The sequence below is a fragment of the Ricinus communis genome, chromosome 3, assembly GCF_019578655.1.
Source record: "Ricinus communis isolate WT05 ecotype wild-type chromosome 3, ASM1957865v1, whole genome shotgun sequence".
NCBI classification, from domain to species: Eukaryota; Viridiplantae; Streptophyta; class Magnoliopsida; order Malpighiales; family Euphorbiaceae; genus Ricinus; species Ricinus communis.
In genome coordinates, this window is record NC_063258.1 from 21,391,360 (window position 1) to 21,408,947 (window position 17,588).

General features: G+C 38.7%; 1 non-coding gene across 1 annotated transcript; it reads right to left on the reverse strand.

Annotated features, from left to right (window-relative positions):
* Nucleotides 1–921: 921 nt before the first annotated feature.
* LOC125369622 lies at nucleotides 922–1,025 on the reverse strand. Its single transcript, XR_007215299.1, has one exon. It is a non-coding gene; the product is annotated as a small nucleolar RNA R71 (small nucleolar RNA).
* Between the last annotated feature and the right edge of the window lie 16,563 nt (nucleotides 1,026–17,588).

The window sequence follows — 17,588 nt, forward strand, 5'->3', positions numbered from 1 at the left end:
GGCTCCCTTTGGATTTATTTCTCTCTTTACAATTGTCTTTTAATTGTCCATTGTTGTCCTTCATTTACTTAATTGCACTCATAACCATTAGGTGGTATGTTAGAACTTTCACACCTATTTCAGACTAGATAACATAGCAAGTAGTAGTAACTCTAGGTTCACCCGATCTCGGGATCGACCTTGATACTCACTAGTGCTAAATTTGCATCGGTAGGTTCCGCCTTAGGTGTAGGTTGCATAAAGAGCCCATCAAGTTTTGGCACCATTCGCCGGGAACTTGTGGTGAACTAGAGTGAATTGTTTTTGTGTTAATTTAGTCATTATTTGTTTTATTCATTTATTCTTTAATTTTATTATTATTTATTATTATATTATTTTTGTTGATCGGTGGTTGTGTGAACTTTCGGTTTGGTGGTTTATGACCGGAGCTCAAACTCCGAATCTTATAGAGCCTCTATCGATCCAGAACAATCCCTCGGACTCTTAAGGAAGAGGTTGCAGATTAGAAGAGGAGGAGATTGAGGTTGAGGTACTGTGGATAGACTAGACACGATGGAAAACCAACCCCCAGCTGGAGTGAGGATTAGAGAGCGATGTGAGTTTGCTCAACCATCTTTGGATGGGGCCAACTCTTCATGTGACCAACAATTTTGAGATAAAGGCCAATGTTATCCGGATGATCCAACAAAGTGTGCGGTTTGGAGGATTGCCCGTGAGGATCCCAATGCACATATCTCCAACTTTTTAGAGATTTGTGACACATTCAAAATAAATGGAACAACCGATGATGCCATTCAGTTTGAAAATCTTCCATTTTCCTTGAGGACGAGCAAAGAGATGGTTGTCTCTTCCTGTGACGATCACTACACCGGGCGTTGGCCGAAAATTTTTATATAAGTATTTTCCTCCGCTTAAACTGCTAAACTTAGAAATGACATATCTTCTTTTGTGCGTTTGATGATGAAAGCATGTCGATGCATGGGAGAGATTTAAAGATCTTTTGAGATACGCCCACATCACGGATTGCGGTGTGGATGCAGTTCGGACCTTCACAGTGGGTTGAACCTCGCGAATGAGGCGAGATGGTGGATCTTTGCGGTAGTGGGCGCTAGCGATGGAGCCCGGCGAGCAAGCTCGAGAACTTGATGAAATGGCCATGAACAACTATCGGTGGCAATCCTCTAGAGCCGACCGGGGAAGACAAGGAGTGGTCAACCAGTGGACTCTACGGCAGCCTTGGCGGCTCAAGTAGAGCTTCTAGCCAAGAAGATCGACCAACTCAGAATCTGGGTTCACGCGTGAGCGTTGGTGCGAGTTTTGTGGTGGCCCGCATTACAGTCTGGGGTATCTTACGGGAGGTATGTTACTTCATCTTCTATTAGTTTTCCATCTAATTCTACTATATCTTCCGATGTTGAACAGGTTGATTATATGGGGAATGCCCAAGACAGTGAGAATAACCCTACAGTAATACATACAACCCTGGATGGCGCGAATCACCCCAATTTTAGTTGGAGGAACAATAATGCCCGAGGGTCCGCTAGGTTTCAAAGAGCGTCATCAAGCCACGGTAACAACCGGTTGGGCTGCACAAGCTCCTTCCCGAAAAGAAGTCAAATTTAGAGGAGCTCATGATGAAGTTTGTGACATATCGAAACAAGATTCCAGTGAGGTGATAGTGCACTTAGGAATCGAGCTCGATTGAACTTGGAGACTCAAATTGGCCAAATTTCTAAGATGCTTTCGGAGAGACCTTCGGATCGCTCCCTAGCACCTCTGAGTCAAACCAGGGGAGCATTGCAAAGCTATCATTGCGTTCAATTAAGAATTTGTTGGTTCTTCGCCTTTAGGCGATAAGGATAATACAATCGTGCGGTCGAGCCGGTAAGGAAGGACCGGACCTTGAGATGGTAGAGAATGAGAGAAAGAAAGAAGCGGGCAAAGAGCCACATGCGGGAGCATCGGCCCGGTACCATATCCTGCAAGGTTGAGGAGCGGGATATGGTGGACAAGCAATCTGATGGGATTTCTTGACTTATTTAAGCGGTGAAAATTAACTTACCTTTTGTTGAGGCAATTTCACGGATGTGAAATACGCCAAGTTCTTAAAGGAGATTTTGAGCAACAAGAGGAAGTTGGAGGATCTTGGTCGGTGGTGCTAATGAGGTGTTCGGCTATTCTCGGAACAAGCGCCACTCAGGCGAGCGAGATCCAGGAGTTTACTATCCCTTATATGATTGGTGATTTATCAATTAGTGGTGCATTGGTGATTTAGGAGCCGGTATTAACTTAATGCCCACTAGTTTATTTGCCAAATTAGGGTTGCATGAGCCAAAGCCTACTAGGATGAGTGTTCAATTAGCGGATAGGATCATTAAAATTCCTAGAGGTATTGTTGAAGATGTACTTGTAAAGGTAGATAAATTTATCTTTCCCTGTAGATTTTGTGGTAATGGATATGGAGGGTGATAGCACCGCCTCTTATCCCTGGTAGGCCTTTCTAGCTACATCGAGGGTCGTTATCGATGTAGCGATGGAAAGCTTAAGCTTAGAGTTAATGATGAGACCATTACCTTTGACACAGCCCTTCCATGATCGGACTATGATATCTGTATGTTCTATTGATGTGATTGATGATGTGGTTGAGTCCCATTTACAAGAAATTTTATGTTATTCGACCCTTTGCAAGTAGCATTAGGCTGAGGATGAGGAGGAGTTGTCCAGCAAGTGTTGGAGCAACTCATTTGTTTTATTAGCTTCTAAGCCGAGCTTGTCAACTGATCCCTATCTTTTCTTGGCCAGTGCAGGGTGAGGAAAGTAAAGACTTCATTCGAGGACCCACCCGGTTTAGAACTGAAGGAGTTCTGAGCCACTTGGTTTATGCCTTCCTGGATGAAGAGAAGCGCTTACCGATAATCATAGCGGTAGATCTAACTCACGAAGAACAAGCCATGCTTTGTTGGAAGTTCTAAGTACAAGAAGGCCTTTGCTTTCAATATAGCCGATATCCCGGGCATAAATCCAAGTTTCGCTCTCATAAGATTTCATTGGGGGACAGTTTGGTAGGTCATTCGACCTCAAAGCGACTCAATCCGAACATGAAAGAAGTGGTAAAGAAGGAGGTAATTAAACTTCTTGATGCAGGGTTTGATATATCCCATTTCCCGGCGATTCGTGGGTTAGTCCTGTGCGGGTTGTACCCAAGAAAGGAGGCATCATAGTGGTAAGGAATGAGAAGGATGAGTCGATCCAGGCTTCGGACGGTATGGGAAGCTTCCGAGTTTGCATTGATTACCGTAGGCTTAATGATGCAACTCGAAAGGACCACTTTCCTCTTCCTTTCATTGATCGGATGATTGAGCGTTTAGCGAGTCACATGTTTTATTGTTTTCTTGATGGCTTTTCAGTTACTTTCGGATTCCTATTGCACCGAGGACCAAGAGAAGACTACCTTCACCGCCCTTATGGGACGTTTGCTTATAGACGGATGCCATTCGGATTGTGCAATGCACCGACTACATTCGGTGGTGCATGATGGCTATTTTGAGGACATGATTGAGGAGTCTATGGAGGTATTTATGGATGACTTCTCTATTTTGGTAATTCTTTCTCTCTTTGTTTGGCAAACCTTGAGCGCATGTTAGCTAGATGTATTGAGGCTAACTTGGTACTAAACTGGAAAAATGTCATTTCATGGTGAGAGGGATTGTTTTAGGGCATAAGATCTCTCGGTCGGGATGGAGGTGGATAGAGCTAAGGTAGAAGTAATATCTAAGCTACCTCCTCCTAGTTACGGTAAAATTGTTAGGAGTTTTACGGGCCATGCAGGGTTTTATAGGAGATTTATTAGAGATTTTTCTAAGATTGCTAGGCCCTCACTCAATTGTTAGTTAAGGATGTACCTTTTATTTTTGATGATGCATGCGTGGCGACTTTTGAGTTACTTAAGAAACTTCTTGACCCCAATCATGGTTTCTCAATTGCCTGAACGATGTGCGATGCTAGTGATTATGCGATTGGGCGTGCTTGGACAGAGGATTGAAAAGAAGTTTCAACCCATTTACTACGCTAGCAAGACCTTGATAGGAGCCCAGGAACACTACACCACCACAGAGAAGGAGTTATTGGCGGTTGTTTACGCCTTCGACAAGTTTAGATCATACCTCGTTCTCTCCAAAACCATTGTCTTCACGGACCACTCGGCATTGAGGTACTTATTCTTAAAAAATGATGCGAAACCGAGATTGATTCGGTGGATTCTTTTGTTACAGGAATTTGACGTCGAGATCAAGGATAAGAAGGGCGCGGAGAATCTGGTAGCGGACCATTTATCGAGATTGGAAAATCCTCACTTAGATGCACTTGATGAGACGACCATAGATGATCGATTTCCAGAAGAACATTTGTATGTCACTCAGGTATACACTGATACTCCCTGGTTTTCTGATTATGCTAACTATTTGGTTGCTAGGGTTCTACCAAAGGGTATGACGTGTCGAAAGAAGAAATTCTTCACGATTTGAAATACTATATTTGGGAAGATCCCTTTTGTTTAAAGTATGTGCAGATCAGGTGATTCGCTGTGTATATGGCGAGAGACTCTCCAAATATTGAAGCAATGCCATGAGGGACCCATCGGAGGTCATCAAGCAGCAAACCATACTGCGAGGGAAGGTGCTAGAGGCGGGATTCTATTAGCCTACGCTCTTCCAAGATGCACGGAAATTTGTTAAGGTTTGTGACCCTTGCCGGTATACGAGGTAATATCTCTTCTCGTGATGAGATGCCCCAAACCAGTGTGCAAGTCGTTGAGATTTTTGATGTCTGGGGCATCGACTTTATGGGACCCTTTCCCTCTTCATATGGTAATAAGTACATTATGGTTGATGTTGAATATTTCTCTAAGTGGCCTGAAGCTCAGGCTATAGCCACTGATGATGCTAGGGTTGTCTGCAGTTCCTTAAGCGATTGTTTGCTAGGTTTGGCATACCTAGGGCGCTTATTAGTGATAGAGGAACACATTTCTGCAACACCCAATTAGAGAAAGTACTTAAGCGGTACGGAGTTACTCATCGGTTCTCTACTCCCTATCACCCTCAGACTAGTGGGCAGGTTGAGGTAACTAATAGGGGTATTAAACGTATTTTAGAGAGAACCGTTAGTACCGGTGGGAAGGACTGGACTCTTAAGTTAGATGATGCATTATAGGCGTTTAGGACTGCTTTGAGGACATCTATAGGTTTTACGCCCTATCGCCTTGTTTATGGAAAGTCATGTCATTTGCCTCGCTGAGTTAGAGCATAGGGCACTTTGGGCCCTTAGAACTTGTAACTTTGATATTGATTCTGCGGTAAGAAGCGACAATGGCGGTGAGTGAGCTAGATGAGTGGCGCCAGTGTCGAAAACTCCTCAACTTACAAAGCAAGGACTAAGAAATGGCATGATCAAAGGATTCGTGAGCCTAAGGAATTTCGGGTTGGGGATCGAGTGTTGCTTTACAACTCTCGCCTTCTGTTCCGGAAGCTCTGAGACTCGTTGGTCCGGACCATTTCGGATCGGACAAGTCTTTCCATATGGAGTGATAGAGTTGCATCATCTAGAAGGGGAACTTCAAAGTGAGCGGCCATCGGCTAAAGCGATATCATTGTAACTCGTTGGATAGTGAGCAACGAGTTGACTGGCTTTGTATGCATGCAGAAGGGTGATCCGAATAAGTCACGCTTAAGACTCTACAAATAAGCACTTGTACATTCGACTTGGATTATACTTTCATGTTTTTAATTAGTTGCGATTGTTTCATTATTTTCATTTGACTTTATTATAGTTGCTTAAAGAATAATTAGGTTAATTTTAATTTTTCGGACTTATAGAATCGAAGAGGACAAACTCTTCCGTTTGACCATATCTACTTGTTTAATGATCTAATTACATGCATATGTGTTAATTATAGGTATGGGGGCAAGGCGACTCGAGTCTGCAAAAGGCAAACCCAGAAACACTCCGTTTCATCACGGTTGCATGTCCATCACAATTGTATCACCGGCCGCGATGAGCACGACTAGAGTCAAGACCGTGTTGAAGGATAAAGAGTAATTGTCACGGCTTCCGAAGGCAGCACGGGACACAACCCCTAGCCGTGCTGGGAAGCACGGCTGTGCCAATGCCCGTGCCAAGGAGCATCCAAAGAAGGTTAAAGGATCGTACGGTGAGTCCTAGCGTCTTGATCAATACGGCCTTACCTCACCCGTCTTTGAAACCGTGCCTATAAGAAGTGGAGGCCTCCGAAAATTTTGCTTCCCTTTTGTTTTTCTTAGCTCAAAGGTGTTGTTCTTATACCCCTATCTCACCCTTCTCACTTTCCTAAGCGAACTCAAGTAAGTCCCTTCATTTGTTGCATTATATATATTTTTTTTATTTATTATTATGATTTCACTTCTATTTTAGACATATACTTTTGTTAGGACATGCTAGGATATTTTAGTGGCTCTATATTGTAACTATATGACCTTGGTTAGGTTAATCTACATTAGTTGTTGTGTTTGTGGTGTAGTTGGTTATGAAATTGATAAGTGTGGGGTTTTGGTGGAAATAAAATGTGCCTACAGCATGAATAATGTTTAGATTTAAATTGCAATTGCTGGTTCATGATAAATTAGATTGATATATATCGGTTTATTAGTTTGTACAAGTTTTGGTTAGTCGAAGTATAATCATTATGCTGTTGATTCGGTAGATTATTTCTTTCATTAACTTGAATTTTTACAAAAAACTAATAATTCGTTGCATTAGGTGATATGACGGACGCGATAAATCTCGAGAAAGTAAGCTGAAACGCGTCGCTACCAAAGACAGCGATCGCGTGGTGAAGGAACGTTTTCCTCCACAAGACTGTAACTGACCAAAGACTTCCACCTCCACCACCACAGCAAATAGTCCGACCTCGGAGAGCACTGTTGTGAATCCATCCACACTGGCCGTCATCCATTGTGGACATTCCCTAATGCGACAATGAAAGTAGATTCCAAGTCATGAGATGGAAGCAAGTGATGGCGGGCCGTTGCATAGACTTCACATCCCTAGAGAGAGTGGGATTGGCTCAAGATGTGCACACACTGATCGAGACTCTGCCATATGCGAGATTCTTTGACATCATTGAGCCAACCTACCGTGAGCTTACGATCGAGTTCCTCAAAGACACCTTCTTCCCGCAAAGAACAGATCACAAACGGCATCGACTGATGCAATTTATTTTAGGCTTGGGGAAGGGAGTTCTCGATGTCGGTCCCACAATTTGGAATGCATTTGGGATTATGGAATTTGAACAAGAAATCTCGGGGGAGGAGTATCAGGGTTGTCTCTACATCCACCCAATTTCATATGACGCCATGTGGGATTCATTGGTAATGAGGCCGGAAACATACTACCCAAGCAGGTCTAAGGCATCTAGCCTACCGGACCATCTCCGCTACATTCATACCCTACTAGCTTACACCATTACAGTCGAGGGGGACGGTTTTGGGCGATCACACAGGCCCGATGTCTTTATTCTCCGGGCTATGCAACATCGGAAGAAGCTAGACTTGGGATATTTATTGGCTCGCCAAGTCCGTTCATTTATAGTAGACGCCCAGAAGAAGATGCATTGTTGTTTCGGTCCGTATGTGACTAGGTTAGCTAAGAGACTAGATGTATTGGACGACTGTCTGCCTTGAGCTTTCAAATATTGGTGACATGACACCACTAGGGATCGGACAAATGATCAACATGCGGATGATCACGACCACTAGACATCCACATGGTATTGAATATAGGCTCGTGAGCACAATAGTCGGGAAGCTAGAGGCGTGGCTAGAGGAGCCCAACATCCGTCGGGATTCCGGATGTTAGGATTCCTAACCAGCCTAGAGTGTTTATGCCTTCATCCTGAGCCTCATCCTCTCATTCGGTAGAGCCATCGAGCGTCCAGATCAATGCTTTGGCCGGCTCAGATCGAGTCTCATGATCTGCGACACGAGTTTGTGCGGTTTCAAGAAGAAACGAAGGCACAATTGGGCGTTTGAAGACACTTCAACAGTTCCTGAGTGGTTTAGAAAGACAGGCCACCCGAATGAGACTTCATAGTAGTGCGATTCAAAAGATGCAAGAGGTCGGAGCACAAAATCAACGGCTCATTGATGATATGGAGTTCGATTTGGCGACATGCTTCATGAACTCCCGATCCACCACCGCAACCACCGTCAAAGAACTTCCTAGCCCCCAACTTCCGGCAGATCCAACCGGGTGAGGATACACCGTCAAGAGACTCCTAGCCGGAAAGAAAAAAATTTGTGATATTTTCCTCCATCCTTTTTCTTTATTTTATTTTATTTTATTTATTTTCTTTCAATTTGTTATCTCCTTTTACTTTCTTGCTTATAGCTTGTTTACTTTTATGTTATTTCCTTGCACTTGATTGTTTATGTTAAGTAGAATACTATGCCTTTTTAATTAAAAAAAAAAATCAGCATGATCTTCCATAACCATAATGTGTGAATCATATGCTTCCTCAGTCTAAATCTCTCTAACACCGTGGACGTTGTTATACTAAAATGTGGGGTAGGGACCTACCGATGTTGTGCCTATCTTGAGTTTTGTTTTAATTAAGTAGTTGATGACTTTTTTTTCTCCTTTGAATGGATTCCCTTATAGCTTTTATCGAACCTTGTTCAGAAGAAGGCAATGAATAAATCTCTCAACTACAATCCAGCTAGGTAAAACTGGTATCCTTAATTCTTCCATATTACTTTATCATAGATATAGAACACTGTTAATATTGCTGCTTATTATTATGATTGACTGTTTAAACTTTGGGTTGAGAATTCATGCAATTTTAAATCACTCAAATGGTGAGATTTTGAGCCAATTGGTGCATCACTATTATGCTCCTTTTCTTTCATTAGTGAGCATTTTACGAATCTCTGTTTCTAGAACTTGCTTTACGATATCTGTTGAAATTACATGAATTGTCAATGATCGTGAGATGATTTGGGCACTTAGGATTTACACAATTTGGCCAAAAAGCCTAACCCTATTTTTCCCTTAGTGAACCAATTTTGAGCCTTAGCCATTCCTTTCGTGACAATAATAACAGTGACACTCATCTTATCACTTCTATTCATTTGACCATTCTTTCTACCATTGTTGCTGGAAATTATATAAGTTATGCTGCATTTTACTTTGGATCAATCTGCATTCATATATTTCACTAAGTTGCTAGATTTTTCATAGATGCTCCCTTCAATTATTGTATGTGTCAATAACCAACAACTCCTACATAAGCTGTTGTAATATATATACATAGTATATATATTTATATATAAAAAAAAACAAAAAAAAGTAGAAAGTATTAATTTAGTTCATTTCGAGCATCATCTTATTTTTAGAGCAACTTAGTGTTCATTTTGGTACAGCACTTGATCCTTCATTACTTTCTTGCATTACTTGCTTAACTTCCAGCAACTTGTAGCCTACTTTCCATATTTATACGTACCTTACCTTAACCCCATTACAACCTGGCTCAAGACCCTTTGATCATGATTATTGATTATTTCGTAGTAATGGAGATTGAATCCATAAGCAAGCCTATGGTAAGCACTTTTTCTGTATTTTTGCGTTGAGAGCTTGGCGATCTTCTTTCACCTATATACACTTGTGTGTTTTGAGTGATATCTTGTGAGGCATGATTCTCAATTTCTTAATTTAGATGGTTTATCATTTTAACTTTAGCAACTTTATTAAGTTTGCTCTTTCTCTTAAGGATTTAGTGATTTGGGGATTTTGGGAAAAATCATTACGGAGTTTTGAAATTTATTTTGAGCTAACCTCCTGCAATGCAGTTGATTGAGTTATTTGATATCTTTTGAGGAGTGAGTTGTAAATTACTTGAGGACAAGCAAAAGTTTAAGCATGGGGTAATTTGATAAGCATCATACTACACATGTTTTCATGCCCGATTGTTCACATTTTTATGCATGATTATCCCGTTTTATGCTAGAATCACCTGTCTTTTGTTTCCCTTTTCGTTTCAGGTCGTTTTCGAAGGACACCATTAGTAATCGAGGGAAATACGTGTGATTACGGAGCAAAATCCATCAAATTGGGTGAGAACAAGCACCCCGAGGGTTGAGCACGGCCTGGACTCCGGCCGTGCTGAATTATCAAGAGGCTATCCCCAATTGTGCCATTTCAACACGACTTCCGTAGTCATCACGGCCTCCAGCACGGCCTGTGGTGGATCAGCACCGCCTTGGGCACGGTTTGGAAGGAGTCAGCACCGGCTTGGGCACGGCCTGTGGTGGCTCAGCACAACAGACTCCACAGATTCAGCACAGGCTGGACTCCGGCCGTGCTGAATCAACTATATGGGCGATTTTGAATTCTAATTGAAGAGGACGATTTTTGGACTCAATTCTAAGACACACACTTAATCAAATATTTCCTATACCTCAATTGTAGACCTGGAGAGATCAATTTTCATCAATTGAAGGGGGGATTCCACTTATTCCAACATCGAATTGAAGATCAAGACAAACTTTGGGAGTATTCAAGAGGCAACTAGGGTTTGAGATTTTGAATTTGCAAATTTAGGGTTTCTCATTCAGCTTGAAAGAGAAGGGTGTGCATACCTTTAATTTGTTTTTCCTTATTTTGTTCTTTAATTGCTTTGACTATGAACATGAGCAGCTAGATCTTTTGAATCCATTAGGGTTCACCTTTGTTGATGGATTATGCTTAATTGTTAGTTTTTTATAATCATCATTCTTGCAATCTTCTTGCTATTCAGTAATAAAAGTTTGATGCAATTAATTTGAGACGTTGGATTAATTGTTTATTAGGTTGTTTCTTGACATTGAGAAATGCTTGTTACAACTGGATTTTGAATAGTAAGGACTGGTAGTTAACACTTAGAGATGAGGTTGATTTACTCGCCGGATTAAGAACTAACAACTCTTAATAGTCTTAAATCATACTTAATGCTAATTTGTAGTAATCTGATAGGAAGAGATTCCATTAGGTTAGTGCAGGTTTAGGAATCCGGTAAGCTCGAGAGAGGAACCGGGATTCAATTCAGGATTTAGGCACGGGTAAGCAAGATCGGCAATCCATAAAATTCATCTTTAGAATTCCATCACTTAGGCTCCCTTTTGGATTTATTTCTCTCTTTACAATTGTCTTTTAATTGTCCATTATTGTCCTTCATTTACTTAATTGCACTCATAACCATTAGCTGGTATGTTAGAACTTTCACACCCTATTTTAGACTAGATAACATAGCAAGCAGTAGTAACTCTAGGTTCACCCGATCTCCAGGGATACGACCTTGATACTCACTAGTGCTAGGTTGCATCGGTAGGTTCACTGCCTTAGGTGTAGGTTGCATAAAGAGCCCAACAAACCCATATTTGGTTTAGAATCATACCTCTTTCTTTTCAATTGCCTTTCCACTTTCATGGCAAAATTCACCATATCTTCAATCTCCACATAATGTTGCAAATCAACAACATCAACAATGTTTTTGTTTAGCCCTCTCAAGAACCTTGCCATGGTAGCTTCACAATCTTGTACCACATTTGCTCTAATCATAGCCTTCTCCATTTCTTTGTGATACTCCTCCACACTCATGGATCCTTGACTTAGAGTTTATAACCTTTGATGAAGCTCTCTATAGTAGTGGCTTGGAACAAACCTCTTTCTCATGATTTGCTTCATTTCCCTCCAAGACTCCACGGGTCTTTCTCCATTTCTATGTCTTTCCTTGCAAAATTGATCCTACCAATAATTACATAATCATTAAACTCAACAGCAGCAAGTTTTACCTTTTTCTCCTCCGAATAATTATGACATTCGAAGATGAGTTTCATTTCCGGCTCCCATTCAAGGTACACATCTGGATCATTTCTTCCTTGGAATGAAGGAATCTTCATTTTGATGCTTCCAAGGTTGCGATCAACATCATCATTTGGATGTCCTCTCCTAGCTTGTCTCCTAGGAATTATTTGTTGTCCCACCAAGGTGACTTGATCATCATTCAAAACATCATCTCCTTCATATTCTTCTTGGTCAATTGGTGGAAGTCTCCTTCGTCTAGGCTCTCCTTGTAATTGATTAAGGATGCCATCATGCCTCTCCAATTTTTCATTGACTCCGCCATCATATTAAACATTCTTTTGAATTGTTGTTGCATAGCTTGAATCACATGATCATTTGTAGAAGAAGAACTTGTGTCTTTTTACATGATTGTAAAACCTAAAATTTTAACAAAAGAAAATAGAAAGAAATAATCTCACAACACTCCCTCACGTGTTTCACTCAAAATTGATTATACCACTCGTGTTTACACTCAATTTTGGCTTTTTTTTTCTAATGATCTCATACTCTTGCCTTTTACCTCTCAAATTTGCCTTTTGATTTCTTAGATGAACTAAGTTTCTCAATCAAACAAAATTTCAAGAATTTAGTAATCAATGATAAAAAAAAAATAAGGTAGGCTAACAAGAAAAAAATAAGGTAGGATTAAAGAAATGAACAATTTGTTGCAAATAGGCTAATAGAAATGAAAAACAAAGATAGATCATCAAAGAACACAAAGATATAGAATTATAAAGATAGATCTCAATGGAATATGAGTCAATTTTTTTTTATGTAATCTGAGATCTAACACAAGAATATCAAAGATAACAAATTTTTTTTATAAACGAATTTCTTTTTTCTTTTTTTTTGATATATGCAAACAAAATCTTGAGATAAGAAGAATAAGGATAAAAAAGAATAATAATAACAAGAACAATAGATGGCAAAAGGTGCAAAATATAAGATGAACACAAGATATTGAGAATTAAAAGATAGTATTGGATACGCAAACCTCAATCTTGAGCCAATGCTCTGATACCACTTATGATGGGAATTGTAGGTTTCATCAATTAACTCCCTAATAGCAAAAATACTACAATAAGTTGAATTAGAAGAAAACTAGAAATTACCAATTTAATCCACAAATTCAGATCATTCAAAGATTGAAGTAAGAAGATGAATGCTACTTAACCCCTCTACCAATAAGGATAAAGATACTAAGATAGACTTTGAATTTCCTCTTATGCTACAAATAAGAAAGTTTGATAAATAACAAGAAAACAAAGATTTAGATTTTGACACCACAAGCTAGAATAAAGCTTGATAAATCACAAAGTTCAAGCAAGAAATTAAAGACAAAATTCCTCACAATAAAACTCAAACAAAGTTAAAATTCATATATCAAATTCAATCATCCTCCAAAAGAAAGAAAAGGACTTGTTTATATAGAGTACAAGTCCATGCACACACTACTAAAATAGACTCACACACATAGGATTACTTTTACTCTTAAATGGCCTTAGTAACCACTACCCACACTAATAGCCATTACTTGGTATTATCCCATTAACTTGTATATGGTGGCTACATGTAACTCTAATTGTTATTAACATAAAACCAAGTTAAATATTATTCCTTAGGCCTCCATGGATGCCTTATTGGGTTGAAATTCTTGGGCTTTCCAAATGTCCATAATTAAACCCAATATGGCTTGTTGTAGCTTCTTGGATTTGGACTTGTGATTGGGCCTTCTTGTACTATTAATGGATCTTGGATCTCTTTAAGCTTTGAACTTGGATTCACATCACGTACCCATTATCCATAAGCTCACTCACCCTTTGAAGTTGTGTATGGATTCAATCCATTGACTCCATTAGATTTGCTACCATTGCCGTTGGACAAAGCTAATTTAGAGGAGAAACAAAAAGCTGAATTCATCAAGACTTTGCATGAGAAGGTGCATGGAAACATTGAGAAGAAGACACTCCAATATGAAAAGCAACACAACAAAGGGAGGAAGCAAGTCATTTTTGAGCTGGGAGATTGGGTGTGGGTGCAGTTGAGGAAGGAAATATTTCCTAAACAAAGAAAATTAAAGCTTATGCCAAGAGAAGATGATCCTTTTGGAGTGCTTCAATGCACTAACAACAATGCCTACAAGCTAGAACTTCCAAGTGAGTATGGCAATGTTAGTGCTACTTTCAATGTTAGTGACATGTCTTTGTTTGTTGTAGGTGATGAAGATGATGGAGCTGATTTGTGGACAAATCCTTTTGAAGAAAGGGGGAATGATGTGAATTCAAGTTCAAAGTTTAAAGAGATCCAAGATCTATTAATAGTACAAGAAGGCCCAATCATAAGGTCCAAATCCAAGAAGCTATAACAAGCCATATTGGGTTTAATTAGGGACATTTGAAAAGCCCAAGAATTTCAACCCAATAAGGCATCCATAGAGGCCCAAGGAATAATATTTAACTTGTTTTTGTGTTAATAACAATTAGGGTTACATGTAGCTACCATATACAACTTAATAGGGTAATTAATACCAAGTAATGGCTATTACTGTGGGTAGTGGTTACTAAGGCCATTTAAGAGTAAAAGTAATCCTATGTGTGTGAGTCTATTTTAGTAGTGTGTGCATGGACTTGTACTCTATATAAACAATTCCTTTTCTTTCTTTTGGGGCATGATTGAATTTGATATATGAATTATAACTTTGTTTGAGTTTTATTGTGAGGAATTCTGTCTTTAATTTCTTGCTTGAACTTTGTGACTTATCAAGCTTTATTCTAGCTTGTGGTGTCAAAATCTAAATCTTTGTTTTCTTGTTATTTATCAAACTTTCTTGTTTGTGGCATAAGAGGAAATTCAAAGTCTATCTTAGTATCTTTATCCTTGTTGGTAAATGGGTTAAGTAGCATCCATCTTCTTACTTCAATCTTAGAACGATCCGAATTTGTGGATTAATTTGGTAATTTCTAGTTTTCTTCTAATTCAACTTATCATAGTATTTTTACTATTGGGGAGTTAATTGATGAAATCTACAATTCCCATCATAAGTTTGCTCAATGGATGCTCCAACACTACTTGAAACTTGTTCTTTTGACATTGCGCAAAACCTGTAAAACAAGTTAGTATAGCCCCACAAAAACACTCGTTCATGTGCTTTTCTCAATTAATGTGTCACACCGCTCGTGTTTCACTCAAAGTTTTGGCTTTTCTCGATGCTAGTCTTACCACTATTGCCTTTTACCTCTCTTGCTTTTGCTTTAGGTTTTTAGATGAACTAATCACCTAAACAAACCAAATCAGATTATGGCAATTCAATGGAGTGAAAAAAAAAAGGTTGGTCTAGATCAAGTTGTTAGGTAAGGACAAATGTAAAGTAGCTAGACACAAGAAAGTAATAAAATAAAATAATAGAATAGGACTTCTATGTCGTCCAAACTTTCTTTTTTTTTGATCTTTTGATTCTTTTTTTTAATGATAATAACATAAGTGAAAAGAAATTATGAATAACACAATTTTTTTTTTTAGCAAGGGACAACGAAGTTTTACTTTATGAGCACAAAGGTGTAAACTTTGAAAAGAAAGAGTACTTAGAAGGAAAAAATTGAAACAAGAAGAATTCGGCACAAAAAAATAAAGAAGATGAGAAACTTTAATAACACACAAAACACAAAGATAAGCAAACCTCAACTTGAAGCAAGCTCTGATACCAAATGATAGGAAATCATCATCTTAGCAACCACACATCCCAATAACTAATGAGTTATGATCCATATGGAATGCAAGAAAACACCCTTCAATCAAGATGATTCCAAAACCCAAGGATCTCCTCAAGTGAAGTTAGGAAAAACTAGTTCCAACAATGAAACTAGCACTTGAATTCAACTCCAAAAGCCACAAACCAAGTATGATTTGATAAGTTATGAATCAAACACAAGATTTTGTGATGTAATAAAGACAAGAATTACAAATGATCCTTTAAGCTTTTAAGGAGGTCCAATGACAAGATCCAAGTCCAAAAGGATGCAAGAAGCTTTGTTGGGCTTAATTAAAGACATTTGGAGTGTTAAAAAACAACAAGGCTCAGCCCAAGATTTAGGATTGCAAAAAGGATCCAAAATCATCAATTTAGTGCAATAAGTTTGGGCTAAACTCATAGATCCAATAAGATTCATTTGAAGCCTTTTATTGCCATTTTTATTAGGTTTTTCTTAAGTTATGGTGTGATTAGTTGTCTTTTAGAGTTACAAAATGGATGCACATAATTAGTCATAATTTGGAGTTACAAAATGGATGCACATAATTAGTTGTCATTTGGGTTACAAAATGAGTGACATCAATGTAAAAACAACCACTTTTAATAAGTTTTAAGAGGAATTAAAGGAAAAAACGTGGGGAAGCTCAAAAGACATCCCTTTAGGTTTCTTTGTCTTGTTTTGGCTATAAATATCAAAGCCAAATCCATTTGTAAACATAGAATTTTGAATGATAATCTTTGTTTGCTCTTTGTGAGTGTTTTTGCTTAAGTTCTTGCATGAACTTTGAACTTATCAAACTATTTTTAGTTTGTAGCGTTCTCTAACCAAAATCTCATGTTTGATTCATAACTTATCAAATCATACTTGGTTTGTGGCGTTTGGAGTTGAATTCAAGTGCTAGTTTCACTGTTGGAACTAGTTTTTCCTAACTTCACTTGAGGAGATCCTTGGGTTTTGGAATCATCTTGATTGGAGGGTGTTTTCTTGCATTCCATATGTATCATAACTCATTAGTTAGTGGGGTGTGTGGTTGCTAAGATGATGATTTCCTATCATTTGGTATCAGAGCTTGCTTTAAGTTGAGGTTTGCTTATCTTTGTGTTTTGTGTGTTATTAAAGTTTCTCATCTTTTTTATTTTTTTTGTGCCGAATACTTCTTGTTTCAATTTTTTCCTTCTAAGTACTCTTTATTTTCAAAGTTTACACCTTTGTGTTCATAAATTTGGCCTTACCTAACAACTTGATCTAGATCATTAGTTATTGGGGTGTGTGGTTGCTAAGATGATTTCCTATCAGAAGGCTATGCTACGGTTGGAGATTCATCCTAGGTCCTGATGAAATCAAGGCTGATCCTTTACCACCAAGCAAGCCATGAATGGATCCATTGAAGTATGAGGGTCCAATCACAAGAGCTAGAAGCAAGAGATTCAAGGCTGCCTTGTGTTCTTTCATGGTCCACGTGATAGATAGATGCATTCAAGAAACAAGGATAGCGAGTTGGACTTAGAAGATCAAGATTCAACTTTGATTAATTGTATTTCATTCATGGATTAAAGCCCAACGTAAAGACATGAAGATCAACTCGATTTATGTTGAATTCAAGCCCAAACGTAAAGCCAAGTCCAAGGTTGAATATTCAAAATCAAAATCAATGTCAAACTAGGAGTTTTCTTTTAACAAGTCCAAGTTAAAATAGGAGTTTTCTTTTCTTTTAATTCATAGTTTTATTTATTTAGGAATCTTGGCCACATATCCTAGTCATTCTAGGATTAGGATTAATATGTTTTAAACTCTATAAATAGAGCTATGTAATTCGGCAAATATATAATCTTTGATTGAATAGAAAACCTTATTTTTGCTTAAAGAGTTTTTACTTAAAGAGTTTCTTTAAGTGTTCTTGAGATTAAAGCTTATTGTTTAGGTTTTGATTTC